We start from the raw sequence: 14679 nt of genomic DNA on the forward strand, positions 1-14679 counted from the left end.
GCCGTTCTTCAAACTCCTCTTTGGCTTTTCTTATTACACTCTTGCACTTAAGTTGGCAGTGTTTGTGCTCCTTTCTATTTGCCTCACTAGGATTTGACTTCCACTTTTTAAAGGAAGTCTTTATCTCTCACTGCTTCTTTTACATGGTTGTTAAGCCACGGTGGCTCTTTTTTAGTTCTTTTACTGTTTTTCTTAATTTGGGGTATACATTGAAGTTGGGCCTCTATTATGGTGTCTTTAAAAAAGGGCCCAAGCAACTTGCAGGGATTTCACTTTAGTCACTGTACCTTTTAACTTTTGTCTAACTAACCCCCATACAGAGTCAGCAAAGTTGACTTTTAGACTATTCATGGCAGTCGTTAGAACCCATTAATTTTAATCAGTGGGAATTTTGCCCTTGTGAGGACTAGAGGATTGACTTCACCGTCTTTGTACAATATTAACCTCCTTCCCTTTTCTCTACCCTCCCCACCACTTTCTTCTACTACATTTAATTAGGACCTCCTGACCTGGCTTTTTTTTTTTCTTACTCCCATTCAGTTCTTCTTTTAGTCTGCTTTCAAACTAGAGCGAGAGGGTCTGTCACTGCAATAGCAAACATTAATAAATTCTTCTCAAACGACTAGGTTGTCCCTATCCACTGCTCAACCACTCATGAGTGTAACCACTCCCCTATTCAGCCAAGTACAGGCTGCTCAGATCATGGAAAGAGCAGGGGCTGCTCACCTGATATTGGTCCAGTAGGAGGAGGATGCTACAAGATAGGCCCCAATGCTTTACAACATGCAAAATACAGCAAGGTTTCTTACATCAGGTTATTCACTCATTTAAGAATGGATGCTTGAAATGTCTCTAGTGTAGTCTAGGCTACATTAAGAATATTTATTCATCCTGTTTTCTATAGCACTTTATAAGTACAGGAATTTTGTCAACAAAAATATGCACAATGATATCAGATGTAACCTCTGACTAGCACATTACATGCTATGTTATGGAATGTTTAGATCCTGTAAATTAATGCACCAGTCTTTTTGCTGCCACAGCAGAGTTTTGATAAAGCACCCCCAATCACATGCCTGACAGGCTCTTTAGTTCTGCTGAATTCTGAAAGTTTTCAGGAGTTGAGAAATTACTGAACCTACTATGAGTATTTTATGTTTATCAACTGACTGCCTTCAGGAAAATGAACTTGCCATTCTGTCAGAAATGGTCTACATTGGAGGTGTGATTAAACTTTAACCATTGGTGTAGAAATGACATTCATTTTTCCAGTTCATTGCCTCCTAGGCCTAAGGTTTATTCACAGGGTATAAATTGTGCAATGCCTTAGTAACTAAATTGAGGGAGTACCCGCTATTTTAAATAAAAAAGTTATTTGGATTAATTTGGATTTGAAAACTCCACTTTTGCATGAAAATAAGTATTAAGATGAGTTCTTGTCTCAACTAAAGCCTTACGGGGAAAAGTACATTGCTGGTGGTGAGTAAATGAATTGAGTGACAATACATATTCCTACAAGGCAAAAAAATTCAGTAGAGGGCAAGTCTACATAGATACTAGAACGGCAGCAACTTTACAAATATTAGCTGTAATAACACCAGGCCAAATCAGGATGTCTTTCAGTGTTTACTTTCTGACTTACACTACATCTCCCAGCATGACAGGGCCTTCAGAATTTGGTGTTGCTAGTTTGATAGCTAACAAACATGCATAAAAATTGGAGAAGCAATTAATCAATGAGGGACTACACATCTGTGTATTAAGATTGTGCAATAAGCAATATCCTTGTGGTATATGAACAGTATTGGTGATAATTAGTTGCTATGATCCTTCTTTAGTCAACATGTATAGCATTCATTCTTGTTTACACAATACTTTGGAGCTGTCAAGTGCTATAGATGAAGATGAGCTCTAAATTTCAGATTCAGATCCAAACTTGCTCAAATTTGTGTGTTCATATTTGAGATTTTTTTTTATTGCCCTGGAGACAATTAGTTCATAAATGGACACAAATCTGACATCAGGAATCATAACATTCATTTTATCATTTATTTGTGATCTAGTGTCATGTTTAACACAGTCATTTCATATGTAATCAATGTGTGATGAAAAGATTTAAATTGTAGTATTATAGGAGCATAAGACTGAAAGTATTTCCGAGTGACTAGCATGTATTAGGTATATAAGTAAGGCAAGGCTGTAATGCAAGGCCTACAGACTAAATCCTGTAAGATTTCAGCCTAGACACACTAGGCATCAGGCTTAAGGAGTCTTGACATGAGTGGGTGACTCAGGAATGACCCTATCCCTGTAAGGTTACAAGATTACCATGAAGGACATGGCAATAGGTGATGTTCTGGGAAAAGTCACAAAGCTCACTGTAGCATAACTGAAAGTTCTGCTCTGGTTACCATGGGCACGTTTATGTAAATGTTAGTGAGATGTTAAGCAGAAGGGGAACTATGAAAAGCAAGGCACCATAGAATTTATGGGGTGGAAAAGTGCAGATAAGGCAAAAGAGGTTGGGCCTCTCAAACATAAGGTGTTAAATGTGGTCAGAACAACAAAACAAAAGGGAAGTGCCTGATATGGACCTCATTTGGAAGACCCCAGCAGGAACCACCCATTTTTCGATGACCACATGTTGAGAGATCCACTAGACTAACATCTTTGGATATGTGAGTATGAATACAGCAGTAGCTATTGCATAGGCTGTCAGGTTTCATATACTGATGTGAGACTGTAACTTTAATGATCTGCTTAGTAGAACTCATAATACAAACACAGCTACAAGTAACTGTATTTGTTCTTCATGTGCACCTAAGCGTCTCCCAATCTAAGAGAATCGTAAAGAATATTTTTCATCCTATTGATCTGAAAACTGTAACACCCCAGGATCTGGTCTCACTCCCCAGGGACACTATAGTTTAACACAGAACTAATCAAGTCAATTTAAAGAGGCTACAACTCACTATAAAGATAGCAGCAATTTGACAGATCAAGATGCAAATCCAAATTTCTCCAAAGTATGGAGGGGTTGATTCATAAACATAGAATCATAGGATTAGAAGAGATCTTGAGAGGTCTTCTAGTCCTGTCCCCTGCACTCACAGGAGGAATAAGTATTATCTAGACCATGCCTGACAGGTGTTGTCTAACCTGCTCTTAAAAATCTCCAATGATAGAGGTTCCACAATCTCCTTAAGCAATTTATTCCAGTTCTTAACCACCCTGACAGTAAGGACATATTTCCTCATGTCCAACCTAAACTGTCCTTGCTGCAATTTAAGCCCATTGCTTCTTATCCTTTCCTCAGAGGTTAAGGAGAACAAATTTTCTCTCTCCTCCTTGTAACAACCTTTTATGTACATGAAAACGTGTTATGTCTCCTGTCAGTCTCCTCTTCTCCAGACTAACAAACCCAATTATTTTAGTCTTCTCTCATAGATCATGTTTTCTAGACCTTTAATCATTTTTGTTGCTCTCCTCTGGCCTTTCTCCAGTTTGTCCACATCTTTCCTGAAATGTAGCAACCAGAACTGGACACAATACTCCAGTTGAGGCCTAATCAGCACGGAGTAGAGAGAAACAATTACTTCTCATGTCTTGCTTACAACACTTCTGCTAATGCATCCCAGAATGGTGTTTGCTTTTTTCGCAACACTGTTGACCCATATTTAGCTTGTGATCCACTATGACCACCAGATCTCTTTCTGCAGTACTTCTTCCTAGACAGTCATTTCCCATTTTGTTTGTGTGCAACTGATTATTCCTTCTTAAGTGGAGTACTTTGCATTTGTCCTTATTGAATTTCATCCCATTTACTTCAGACCATTTCTTCAGTTTGTCCAGATCATTCTGAATTATAATCCTATCCTCCAAAGCACGTGCAACACCTCTCAGCTTGGTATCATCCATTAAGATTTAGATTCATTACCAAACATGTGATGGCTCTCCTATACTGAATGGTATAACTGCCACACTTATGTAATAGTGGGAGATTTATATGGTGGTCTCAGTTATCGGTTCTGATACTAGATTAATCTAAATCACTACCAGAGCTAGGAGTTACCCTGAGACTAAGACTTTGCTTACTTTTACCCTTCCTGTTCCCTTTGCTCAGGAATTGATTACATTTTGATACTATAGAACTCTTTTAGGAATGATATCAATAAATACTAGACATTTAGCACTTTTAGATCATTCCCTAATAAATATGGTGCTTTAAACTGGTAAGAATTTCCTACTATTGGAAATTAGCATAGCTAATGGTACCTAAATACTTTCTATTCTCCAATTTGAGATTAATTTTTCTTTGAATTAAGTTACATTGCAGAACAAAACCCCAGATGAGATTATTGAAAGACATTTGTTAGTGGATGACTGTTTACTCTATTAGGCATAGAAAGAAATCTGAGGAAAGAGAAAAGTCATTATTTCCCAGAAATTCCCCCAAAGCCTTCTGGGACCTCCGCCTCCTGCTCTAGATGTATGCCGGAAGCTGAGCTTAGAGGAACAGACACAGATGTAAAAGTGAGAAAATGAGATGCCCAGAGAAGAATACCAGTCCTGGGCACTTTGAGCAAGAGCATTGCCCTGCCCGGTCTTTGTTTGATGCCCCATCTTGAGCAAGAAATGGGCCATCTCACAGCAGACAATCATGAATTTGTAAGGGATGATGTCAGTGTACAGACCACTTATGTAACAATCCAACTATACCTGCTTTTATTTGGCTTCTTTAGAACTACAGAACTGCACAATTAGGGCTGGGAGAGAGTACAGGGAGCTCCTTACTCCCCAGTACAGCTGCATTACACACAGTGTTGTGCTCCCGAAGCACAAGTGAGGCTCATCTTCTGCTCCTTGCAGAACTATATGGTCAGCAATCCAAACACACACACAACTCTCCACTCCAGGGAGTCCTGGCTTCAGAAAAACACTGGTGGAAGCTGATACCACACTTTGTCAGGAATAGCATGTACCACTTTTGAACATTAATCCTCTCTCCACTACTGTTCAGATACTACAGCCCTGACACTCACAGCCAAGCACATACACAAACAGCACTCTATTGGCTCTTTGAACCATAATTTAGCCCAATATGTAGTTGCATCTTTTTGGTCTTAAGTAGTAAATAATAAAAATATTCCCACTCAATCGTCTCTATGCTGCAAACTACAGTTATATGGATGCATTTCTAGCACTACCCTCCAGTTATAATGGTGTCCACTGTTAAATAACAAAGAAATGAGATGTTAAAAGGTTGGAGTTATGACTCTGTCACACACTGTATTGCAATTCTTGAAGATACTGTAGCATAACTCATTTCCCATCACAATAGCTAATCTTTCATAAGGCTGATATCTGAACACTAATGTTTGTTATAAAAAAAGTACCAAGCCATCTATGTGTTACATAATCTCTACCTTGGGATGAAAGCAATGTGATTGTTTTCATTAACCTTTCATTCTTATAAAAGGGCAAAATCAATAACAAATTTATTCAGGCAAGTGAAAGGCAATTTCAAGCAATTTCACATGAGATTTCATTTCCATGGCTTTTTTCCTCCCACAAATTCTAATAAAAAATAATATGATCTGTCCAAACATAAGACAAATGTAAAAACTTAGATAGTGTCAGCTTTTCAAAGACACCACAAGAAACCTTCTTTTTACAGCTGGATAACTGGCTTACTAAAACTACTGCTTTCTTTGAATCATAAGCAAGTTTGCAAGGCAGTGGTTTATTGACAACCTCTGAAGCTCTGAGTGTGTCAAGTCCAGGATGATGATCACTGAGGGCTAGTCTACACTTACCAGCCGGGTCGACGCGGTGAGTTCGACTTCTCGGAGTTCGAACTATCGCGTCTAATCTGGACGCGATAGTTCGAACTCCGGAAGCGCCACGGTCGACTCCGGTACTCCACCACTGCAAATGGCGGTGGCGGAGTCGACCTTGGAGCCGTGGACTTCGATTCCGCGGCGTCTGGACGGGTGAGTAGTTCGAACTAGGGTACTTCGAATTCAGCTACGCTATTCACATAGCTGAATTTGCGTACCCTAGTTCGACCCCGCTTCTTAGTGTGGACCAGCCCTGAGTTAAATACATCTAATAGAGGGCAGCTCATCACATGGAAGAAGTGAACCAAGCCCCTTTTAGATAAAGCAGATAAAATATATATTTATTTTGTATGACAAATTAGGCTTCTTTTCCATGCACTCTGCCCTTTAATGCTATGAACATAAACTATTTTTCCAAGGATTTTGATACACTTTTCAAACATTACTGCTGCTGTCACATATTCCATGGCACTTTGAAGCCAACGCGTTAAGACATTTTCCAAAATGTCTATCAAAACCACTGATAAAGCCTCAAAGTAATTCTGCAGCTCTGTTCTTCATAGGGGAAAAAACATTGCCCAAAAGCATAATACTAACAACCATTTAATTTCATCTAGAACTTTATTTCACTTCTTTTGAAGAGTCTTCTACATTTGTAACTATTTTCTTTGTGTTCCTAACAGAGGAGAGGTGGGTTCTTGTTTGTTTATTTTAGTTAAACAATAGTACTCTATAAAAATGTCTTTGGAACTAAAGATCGTTAACTATTTCTGCGTGTCTAAATTCTATAAGCACATGCTTATTTTCTGTCAATTTAAGTTATTATACCATGATCATCACCATGGTAGCTGAGTGCTTGGGTTTATTAATTATGATTAGTAATACAAACTTTTAGCATAATTGTCATTTTGGTATAACTTTGGGATCTCATTCTATGCTAATATTAAATGTACATCATTAGGGTTTGGAAATCAGGCTTAGACGAGTTCAAATCTCAACACAGAATTTATCCACACTATCTAAATTTCTTGAATCTGCAAACTGAAAGTTCTATTCAGCTCTGTTGGAAGTCAATGACAAAACTGCAATTGACTTCATTGGAAGTAGAATTGGATCTTTAGGATGGGGATCTTGAGAGCAAAGGGTTTCTTGTGTGAATTCTGACATTTTCAATTCCATTCCCTGATCTATAAATTCTACGATAACTATCTTTTTGAGTGTTTTGGCACTTCAGTGTCTAGTCGTGGCCAAAAATTAGACATGAGAAATCCTTTATCCAAATATTTCAGAACATGAAAAGAGATCCATTGTCTATTTTTGGAACCAAACTCCAAACATCAAGAATCCATCCAATCTTTCTATCTAGATAGTTAGTCCCCATCACCATAATATGTAAACACCTGCCAAGAATTAAAAAGAAATCAACAAATCACTTCCTCATCTTTCCCATCTTAGCAGAGTAAATAACTTCATAAGATTAACTAGTATATTTTTGCTACCACGAGAAGAGGAGGTCCAGAGCAGGAACATTTGACCTAGGCTGAGGGATGCAGAAGAGTGATACTGGCTCCCTACAAGTCTTCAGCAGTCCCTGTGGGCATCTACAATTCAGGCTGCAAGACTGAGGGGACAGCTATTCTCTGTGGTCTCATCCCCCTTGAAGCCTTTGAGGAAACCACAGAGAATAGCTTCTCCCTCAGTCTTATTGCAACCTGAACTGTAGATGCAGCAGTAATGTTACAGAAACTGGAACTAAAAATATTTAAAAAAAAAACAACTCATCATTGCTTGGATTGTTTTCCATAAAAGGAAATGAAATCATACAAAAATAAAGATGAAAAAATAATACAGGGAACAAAAAATAGCTAAGTAGGCAGATGGACCTAGGACCATTAAATGCCTCCTTCCATCTGAAAATGTGACTGTGTTATTATGTTACCATGTTATTGTGCTACTATATAATTCACCTTCACCTAAAAAAAGAAAAGGCGTGTGTCAAGGGAATGTACTGTGAAATAGCGAGGTCTGTCTCTAGTCCTACAGAATAGAGTAAGAAGGGGGTGGGGGGAGAAGTAACAGCATAAACAAAGATTTAAACGGACAAAAGAAAGATGCTCTTGTATGCCCTACCAGGTGATCCTCTGCTCAGGTTGAGAGATATGACTGTTCATGGTCATAGTAGTAACCTGACTGTCAAGCAAGTGACATGTTTCTCCTGTACTGGGATCAGGTGGGTTAGAACAAAGTGTGAAACCCCCAGATTACAGACTGCTTTATGGCCAATCTAGATGTTTGGTTTTATACTCTATACATACAGAGTTCCTTTGCTTGTACTCCAATTTTAAAACATTAATAAGTAAGTTATTGTTTAAATATGGACAGCAACTAGACCATTTTATCAACTAAACATAGGCCTGGCTTCTTTTCTGAAGACAATCAGAATTAATCAATTATGCCTCTTTTTGCATTTAAGATTAGAAATGAATTTTGTTCTTTTTAGTTTGGGGGGAAATTAAACTCTTTCAATCTCATTGTCAAACGGAGGCTTATGGCAGTTTCTAGGGTAAGGAAACTTTTATGGGCTTGCCTACACTTAAAAGGTTGCAGCAGCATAGCTGCACCAATGAAGTTGCACCGCTATGGCACTTCAGTGAAGATACTACCTATGCCAATGGAAGGGCTCCTCCCATTGGCATACGTAATCTACCTCCCTGAGAGGCAGTAGCTACATCAACAGAGAAGCCCTCCCACTGACATAGTGCTGTCTAAACCGAGAGTTAGGATGATATAACTGTCTCTCAGGGCATGGATTTTCCACACCCCATACTGACATAAGTAGCTAGTGTAGACCAAACCTATGTTTCAGTTAAATGGGGGCTGATTTTCACCTCCACCAGAGCATCACTGGGTGCAGGGCATCAGGAAGCCTTATGTTTCCCTAATATCTAGCTCTGATGCAGTGCTCCTGTCTGTGCTGAATTGTCCCAGTGATAAAAACTCTTCAACGGACCCTATACCTACAGAGGATTGGCATAGTGGAGCTCCATTTAGCAAAGCCCCCTCCCCACTCCCAAAACACTTGCTCCTGTCCCCAACAGAATCCTACACTGATGGGGAGGAGGACCAGAAGCAAAGACCCAGCCGTGGTACAGTTATGTCCAACAGAGAGTTCATTTATCCCAAGGGAAAATCTTCCCTGGTCAGTTCTGGCCGGAGTATGGCCCTTTAACACCACGTGAGTGGCACAAAGGGGTTGTGATGAACCAGAGAATCTGCCCATCAATTTCTGAAGCTATGAGTTTGTAATGAAAACTGACAAATCTAGAGCAGTTGTAGGAATTAATTATGGCTAATTAATTTTGTACTAAAGTGTTGCTTGAAAAATTAATGTATGTATTTAAAAGAATAATTATAGGAGAAAGGGTAATTTTGTTCTGCTGTAGAAAGACAGACTCAGAGTCAAAGAAAAGTAGCTTGCATTGTGTGGGAACTGTTTGAAGAGAGAAATTCTTCAAGCTCTAATGTCAAAGTGCTATTGATTGGTGCCCCATTGAAATTCATTTGAGCAAGCAATGGGGTGTCAATCATTGGTTTTCTGATACCTCAGAATCTCACCTTTGTCCACACTGCATACTAAACCAAAATGTTTTATTTGAAACATGAAAGGGTGCAATGCACTGTTGGACAGTTGTATTTGAAATAATATTCATATATATTATACACATACACTTTTATTGTTGCTTTAAGGAGATACAAGTAACAGAGGCTATATTTAACTTGCACCCACTCCATCCTACATTTTTTGCATGTCCAAAACTTCCATTGATACATAGAGGATATTTTCCCTGTCTCTTCATGATTTTGTGTGTTCAGATCATGTGTTCAAACTACATGTACACACTGACATGCACAAAATACATGTACAGATGCATTTATAATTTGCACCTAATTCATATGGATACTTGTTGCAATAGCACATGCACATGGGGCATGTGTGCACTAAAATGGCCAGTTCTACATCAACTTTTGATGTTTCCCTATGTGACACAATCCTTGCCACAAATAATGAGACCATCTTCTGGTACAAAAGGGGGAAAAAATGGGGGAGGAAGGAAAGAGGCCACACTTCTCCATAAAAGCCCTCGTTTTTTTCAGCATACTTATTCAAAACAAGTTACATAAGAGAGAATAAGTAAACAAAAGCACAAACATTTGGCAAAATTCTTCTGGGACCAGTGTAGTCTTCTCCATAGCACAGTGATCATCTTTCTCTCCATTACTATAACATCTGAGCACCTCACAATCTTTCTGACATATATACTCAGAACATTGCTGTAAGCTAGTGAAGTACTATTATCCCATTTTACATATGAAGAACAGAGGCACAAGAAGTCTATGGCAGAACTAAGAATTGAATTCAGGTCTTCCAAACCCCAGATTAACACCCTAACCACTGGACTATGCTTTATCTCAAAAAATTTTGAGAACTGAGTGCAGTTGTCTTGTCTTCTTCCCTTAAGTGCCTGAAGGAATTCCTTTGGGTCCTAGCTTCTTAATCCCCAAATAATTGTTGCCTCCCTTCATTATGGAAACTAGGACATGGGGAAATCCTAATGAAGATAGCCATGTTTGGGTTCAGAAGGTTCTATCCTGCCCACCACACTAGAACATGTTGCTGAACAGCTGTGAATGCCTTAAATATGCCATTGAGGTAAACAAAACATGACAGATATTCTAGTCAACTAGAAAGAACACATTTGCAGTGCCAGCAGCTTTATTAATCAGCAAAACCACAGGCTACAGCAAACCAGACCTGCACTGCACCCAGTTCACATAAAAAGGGAGAAAGTCGGAGATCACCTTTCACCCAGAGCAACTGATACTTCACAATGGCACTGTATTTCTGAAATGAGCAAACAATTAAACTGACAGATGCCATTGTGTGACTTGGTGCTGCTTTTAACATTGACATCTTCACTATGGCTTCCAGCCAATAAACCAAAGCTAATTCAAGTATGCTCAGGGATTTAAAAGGTACACAGCAAGACTGACGGGAACCATTCATTTTCAATGCAGAACTGAAAATAGATGCCATCTAATGTTCTCCAGTCTGTTGTGGGGAAGGGTCCTCTTGGGTTCTTTTCTAAATATCCAAAAGCCAAAAAGTAAGCTTTCTAATTTCACTTGTCAGTGTCTGCCTGATTTCATTTTCAGTGACTTTCTGGCCTTGGGGTGTCCACTAAAGTGGTAAATTGACTGGGAAATTGATTTTCCACGGAGCTATGCCTGAGGTGGCCCACAATTAACTTATCATTATTAGCTATGGTACTAAACAATGTTTTCTTTTGAATAATCCCAGGTCTAAATCAGATACTTTGAATCCAGATTGGCTTCTCATACCAAACGAGCTAACCTGATACACTATTTACTTAATGTTGTGATAGGTGGTAATATACCAATGTTAAGACCCTACTTTGATTTGGTTTTCTTATGTGGATCCATTATATAGGTCACCTAGTGATCAGGGCCGGCTCCAGGCACCAGCCAACCAAGCACGTGCTTGGGGCGGCACCTTCTAAGGGGTGGCCAATCTTGGGGTGGTGGGGCAGCGCTCCGGGTATTTTTGTTTTGTTTTGGCAGGGCGGCACTCAGGTTGTTGGTATTTTGTTTGGTTGGGTTTTGATTCAACGTGGCAGCACTCAGGGGTTTTGGTTTTTGTTTCGGTGGGGTGGCGCTTGGGGGGGTTGTTTCGGCAGGGCGGCGCTCGGGGGGGGTTGTTTTTGTTCCAGTGTGGCGGCACTTGGGGGAGGGTAGTTTGTTTTTTTTTGCTTGGGGCTGGCCCTGCTAGTGATTGTTTAATGTGTCAATTCTCATCACTCATTGCCTGACTGCACAGCGCCCATACAAGGAGTTTAGCTGTCTATGCATTTTACACATTCAGTCAAACAGGGACTTGCAGAGCACCTGTTTTTCCCACACACACACACACACCCCATCATAAAATATTACACGTTCAGTTTGTCTCCATCTGTAAGACATGTTACTGAATTATTAATATTCTTATAACTATTGGGAGGGTTGTTTGTTTTAGAAAAGAATAAGGCTGATTAAAAATCAAACCTTAGAACTTTTTTAAATCAAGTCTTGACATCTCTCTCTATAATGATACAATGTGAAAAAACTTGCTTAGGAAGACCCCAGCTTTTTTCCCTGCTATTGACTGATGATTCTACACTGCCATATGATTCTCTAATATTTTAGACTTTCCCTCTGGTAATGGCAAAAGCCACTGAAATGTATTAGAAGTACCATACATACAATGAACGTTTTCAAAAATAAAACTTTTACTATTTCCCCATTTTCTTGGATTCAAGGAGTAAGAGAGCTACTCTTATAACATGTAGGTTCAAATGCTGGATACTCATGCATGACCCCTCTTGAGTAAGTGGTAGTTGCATATGTGCATTCAATGCCACAAATTGGCCCTTAATTTAAGACCTCTGTTCTGATTACTTGGAACAGGAGGGAGATGGGTTATAAATCAAATCCAGCAGTAAAACTGAAATTCAAACTACAACACTGATGATTGAGAATAGATCATACCCAGGGCTGGCTCCAGACCCCAGCGCGCCAAGCGCGCGCTTGGGGCGGCATTTTGCCGGGAGGGCGGCAGGCGGCTCCGGCGGACCTCCTGCAGGCATGACTGCGGAGGGTCCGCTGGTCCCACAGCTCCGGTGGACCTCCCGCAGAAATGCCTGCGGAGGGTCTGCTGGTCCTGCGGCTCTGGTGGAGCATCCACAGGCATGCCTGCGGGAGGTCCACCAGAGCCGCGGGACCGGCGACCGCCAGAGCGCGCCCCGCAGTGTGCCGCCCTGCTTGGGGCGGCGGAATTCCTAGAGCCGCCCCTGATCATACCAAGCAGGATGGTCTACCAAAATGACTGCAAGAGAAGGGGGACTCATGAGTTCTAATTTCAGCTCAGCCCAGAATAGCTGCATGGCCCTTCTTGACACTTGAAAATTTGACTCTCTTGTTGAGACATCTGGGCATCTCAGATTAGGCACCCAAAAATGGAGGCATTTATCATCAGCATGCATTTCTACTAGGATTGTGTTGTAAATTCACACTAATTGGTAGGGGTTTAGTTTAAAAGAAGGCATATTTTCTCCAAAGCAGGATGCAGACTAGAGTTTGACAGTTGAAGTGATTCTATGAGTTTCTCCTCACAAAGAGCTCTTCTCCAGTGTGTTTCTCATCTGACTCATCCTAATCAAAATTGAGCCTGCTTGACTCTTCTCGCCTGGATTCTCCTGAGTTTGAACTTTCCTACTCTTGTTGCTGAAGATGAACAAAGAACATCCCAGCCTGGTAGACTCTTCACTGGATTCACTCTTGTTGCTCTGTGTCACAAAATGTTGTACCAATTAATTTCAGGAAGCCTCTACAGCAGCTTTATTCTTCATCCCTGCTGAATCCAATGAAATATTTAGTTGAAAGGAAAGATTCATCACCCCTTTGTGAATGATTCTGACTTCTAGTACTTAGTGGTGCATGACTTCAGAAGTGATACTGACATTATACAGCACATCCTGAGCTCTATCCTGCAAAGTGCTCAGCCCTGCCACAGAGTGCTGAATGCCCTCAACTCCCACTGATTGGGAGGGGGGAAATAACTTTGCTGCCTTCTGATCTGCAAGTCTGACCTTTCCCAAGTCAGATATTTCCATTTCAGGAAAACACCTCCTAGTTCTTTGAGTCCAACCCTTACTTTGAAAAGATCTTCACTGAAAGACAGATCTTTCACTGGAAGAAAAAAATAAAAGAAACAGTTTGAAGAGTCTGGTATGTGTAATGGAGCACACTCTGTCTCTGTTCTGATGTCCCAGAAGCCTCACAGACTCCAGTAAGTGGCAACTTAGGACATGTCTACACTTACCTCCAGAGTGATCGATCCAGCGAGGGTCTATTTATCCCATCTAGGGAAGACGCGATAAATCGACTGCTGAGCGCTCTCCCGTCAATGCCAGTACTCCACCAGAGCGAGAAGCATAGGCAGAGTCGACGGTTGAGCGTCAGCAGTCAACCTACCGTAGTGAAGACACCGCAGTAAGTAGATCTAAGTACATCAACTTCAGCTACGTTATTCACATAGCTGAAGTTGCATAACTTGGATCGACTCCCCACTCCCTCCCGTGTAGACCAGGCCTCAGTGTGCGTTTATTTACATTCCCATCACCCACGCAATACAGTCTCATGCAATAAATATTTAGTGTTTCTTGCCCTTTAGCCCTTTCCCACCAGGCCAGAGAAGAACGGGCTCCCTTCCTTAGGATCTCAGTACATACTGGGCTCTCAGCTAGCCCAGGTCCTCCCCGCTCACTTCCTTCCTGTGTGTTTTGTTTTTGTTTTTAATACCTGTCAACTGATGGCGCATTGGTTCGATCAGCCCTCTAAGCCTGCCCAGCATATTGGCTGCACGTCCCCACTCAGCCTTCTCCAGCAGAACTGATTGGTTGCATAAGTGATAAGAGTGTGGGATCACCTGTTAGCTTCCAGCACTCTCACAGGATGTCACTGCATGCAAACAACCATCACCTTATAGGTCTCAACTACACAAATGCAATAGATCAGGATTTCTGCCTCACTTTTATAATGATGTCATAATACAGCAGATATCTAGAGATTCCATGCAGAAGATGCTGTTGGCCCTTTAAATGTATCAGTAAAGCCAAATTTGGGAACATGCAGTGTGGACCAATATCATGGCCATGAGAGATAAAGATCTTTACATTAGTGTACACTAAATTACTATCATTACCTGAAAGAAATATTCTGTGCA

The 14679-nt window shown here is 40.6% G+C and overlaps 2 long non-coding RNA genes across 3 annotated transcripts in view; one reads left to right on the forward strand and one right to left on the reverse strand.

Moving 5' to 3' along the window:
• The first annotated feature begins 2462 nt into the window (after positions 1–2462).
• Positions 2463–14679, forward strand: part of LOC120369391 — a 64332-nt gene continuing 52115 nt past the window's right edge. For both annotated transcript variants that reach the window (XR_005583138.1, XR_005583139.1), the window contains exon 1: positions 2463–2678. This is a non-coding gene — a long non-coding RNA (uncharacterized LOC120369391). The remainder of the gene's footprint in view (positions 2679–14679) is intronic.
• On the reverse strand, positions 12633–14471 carry LOC120369389. The gene is made up of 3 exons (XR_005583130.1): positions 14256–14471; positions 13777–13924; positions 12633–13305 (listed from the first exon to the last, which is right to left on the reverse strand). It is a non-coding gene; the product is annotated as an uncharacterized LOC120369389 (long non-coding RNA).

Source organism: Mauremys reevesii, linkage group 7 (assembly GCF_016161935.1).
Source record: "Mauremys reevesii isolate NIE-2019 linkage group 7, ASM1616193v1, whole genome shotgun sequence".
Taxonomy (NCBI): Eukaryota; Metazoa; Chordata; order Testudines; family Geoemydidae; genus Mauremys; species Mauremys reevesii.